This window comes from Ostrea edulis, chromosome 2 (assembly GCF_947568905.1).
Source record: "Ostrea edulis chromosome 2, xbOstEdul1.1, whole genome shotgun sequence".
In the NCBI taxonomy this organism is placed as follows: domain Eukaryota; kingdom Metazoa; phylum Mollusca; class Bivalvia; order Ostreida; family Ostreidae; genus Ostrea; species Ostrea edulis.
This window is the reverse complement of record NC_079165.1, coordinates 66,239,913-66,242,763: the sequence shown is the minus strand read 5'-3', so window position 1 is coordinate 66,242,763 and position 2,851 is coordinate 66,239,913.

Below are 2,851 nucleotides of genomic sequence, written 5' to 3'. Positions count from 1 at the left end.
ATTCTCAAGGATTAAAATTGGCTGCCATGGTAAGGCGTCTCGACGTCGTCATAGGCATAATATGCCGGTTTTAAGGCGTCCCCGTGTATTTCGGGACCTCAGTAATCCCTTAGAGAGTTTGGAAGAGGAAGAGATCTTCCAGAGATACCGTTTCACGCCAGCAAATATATATTTCATCATTGATGGAATCGGTGAAAGACTTCAGACACTGCCAGAAATCGGGCTATCCCCCCCACTTATCAAAGTCTTGTTATTCTACGTTTCGTGGCTACAGGAGCACACAGGGTCTGTGTCTTATTGGAGACAGTTTTTAAAAAAAAAAATGTTTCTGAGTGCAGCGCTAGAAGGGCAGTTAAATATGTTGCCAAGGCCATCATTGATGTTTTCATCAATTTGATAAAATTCCCCGATGATGAAATGGCTACCGAAGTCAAGGAGGGTTTCCAACTTCGAAAAATATGCCAAACCACACATATAATCTAAAGCTATGAAACCCAAACGTTATGTAGACCATAATGTGTCCCCTATTGAAGTTGAACTTTCTCTTAATGTGGGTTTATATATATTTTCGTCAAAGTTTGCTTGATTGATTGATTGTTTACGTCCCGATGGGAATTTTTCACTTATATTGAGACGTCACCAGCTATAAGTGAAGACCTATGCAAAGCGCTTCAGGGTCGTAGCAGTGAGGGTTCTTTAGTGTGCCAACGCCTGTCGCGACACGGGACGCGGTTTGACGCGGCCATGACACGAATGGGGCTCAAACACACGACCTCACGATTACAAAGCGAACGCTCTTCCGATGAGCTACCGTGAACGTGAGTTGGGAAGCCATTATTGCAAGGGATTATGGGAATTTTCTTTGCAAACAAAATAATTTAGTATCAATGTGCAATATGAATTTTCTCCTCGTTCGAGTATACATGTATATTGTTGGAGCTTTCACTGCAAGTGGCGCTTATTACTTCTTTCCATTTCATTTTATATTGTCTAATTTTCATTTGTATTGTATAATTATCAATTTGTATTCTATTGTGGTAGTTTGGGTTTTACTTTTACTTTTATTTCTGGATTTCAATCCCGATGTAAATTATTCACCCGTTGTATTTGACCACGCCCACTTAAACTTTTAGCCAATAACTTTAATGACAATTTCTATTGTTTAATTTGCTATATAAAGCCATGCAGCTTACTATTTGGGAAAGCGAGACAGCTGGCCTTGCTAGCTACACTTCTCCTTCCATTCTTCCTATTTTGGAATTACGTCTTGTTCGTCTACTTTTTCCCTTTTTACTTACTAAATTATTATTACCTTTGGGTTGAGAGAATTTCTTGATAGTTTATAGGCTAAGTTCTAGGCTTTAGGAGTGTGTATTTGTCACATTCATACTGGTAATAAATTCGTAAAGTGTTATTTATCTTATTTTCATTTCTATTGAATTTATTTCAAAGTTTCTAATCATAGTGTAGTTGGGTCGTTTCGAAGTCGCCACTATTAAAATTAAATAAAACAAATACAATGCGAAGTACAGACTATACGAACGCCAGACCTGCTACACTATGTTTTCCATAAGTATTGTATGATTTTTTTCCTAGTGGAATCGGTGATAAATGTACACAATCACACTGTCCCGTTCAAAGTCAACAAACCATGTGCATCTAGTAAAACAACCTAAGAAACGAAGGTATACAACAAAACAGTTATTGACTGGATCCTCGGACAACAGCTGTTTTGTTTGACCCTCGATGGGACCTGTTGCTATGGTTTCGGGCAACAGATCCGTTCTTGGGTCAAACAAAACAGTTGTTGTCCTCGAGCCCAGTCAATAACTGTATACTATATACCACACAAATAGACAACACAGAGTTCAATTTACAAACGGTTTAAATGTACAATACTATGAACAAACTAGATGCTGTCATGAGACAGTAATACCCGCACGTAAGTGTTTGCCTTTAAATGTACTCTCTGTCCAAATGGCGGATCCAGAGGGGAATCCGGGGATTGGCACCCTTTCTGTGGGACATCTTTGTAGTGGTTTTTTTTTTGTTTTTGTTTTTTTTTAAATATGATACTGCTAATATTTGTAGGCAATTATTTTTAATGTACAAGTTGAATAAAATATTAACTAGCACTGGGTGATACACGTATATTTATTTTATCGATTCCTTTTTTTCCTTTTTTTGGATTCCTTGACCCCCACCCCTTTTTTTTTATATCGCTGAATCATATAATGTTTAACTAGCAAAGAAGCCACAGTGTGATTTGGCTACGTCATTGCATTCTCAGTTCCAAAAGGGGATGAAGAAGTTGACTCAGTAATTTGACAACTAGGCCTAACGCTATTAAAACAAAGTACGTACTTAAAGCCAAACCTCGATATACCAAATCTTCAAAACATGACTGAATTCATCGTTTAAACTTACATTTTCACTACATACCGTTTCGACTGCCTACCAGAGAGAGAGAGAGAGAGAGAGAGAGAGAGAGAGAGAGAGAGAGAGAGGTCAATAACTCGAACTTCTTCCCCATTTCAAATGAAAGAAATTGCGTTGTCAATAAAACCGACGGGGCTCATATTACTTCGCATTGGGATGGTTTTAAAGGGCAAGTGACTGTAATCGCAACTGAAAGTTCCTAGCAGAAACAACACATAAGACATGGGCGGATCCAGAAGGGGGGGGGGGGTCTAGGGCGTCTGGACCCCCCCCCCCCTCCCCTTTGGAGAACCAAAAAGTTTAAAAAATATTCAATTTTAACGAGACTTTGAGTCCAAATGATATGAACGGTAGATACTTACATATATATATGTACTACTAATTGCTTCATTCAAATTTATCAACACTATTA